The following is a 279-nucleotide window of genomic DNA, read 5'->3' on the forward strand; positions in this document are numbered from 1 at the left end:
GGCTTATTGGACCAAGGGTGAAAAAAATGGAGAACTCCATCGGTGTGAGAAAAAGGCCAGGAATCTTGTATCAGCACAGGGCACCTGCTCATGCTTCAAGGGGATCTAGGGCGATTGGACAGCATTGCATTGGGAAATCCCACCTCATCCACCAGATAGCCCTCATCCTGCCCCGTCACGCTGCCTTTCTTTCCCAGAACCAAAGCACTTCAAAAAGGAGCATGCTTTAAGCCTTCTTGGGAATGCCACTGTTTGGACTGAACCTTTGATGTTTGCTTT

The sequence above is a fragment of the Echinops telfairi genome, unplaced genomic scaffold (assembly GCF_000313985.2).
Source record: "Echinops telfairi isolate 266 unplaced genomic scaffold, ASM31398v2 ScPeMD7_5;HRSCAF=22, whole genome shotgun sequence".
Taxonomy (NCBI): Eukaryota; Metazoa; Chordata; class Mammalia; order Afrosoricida; family Tenrecidae; genus Echinops; species Echinops telfairi.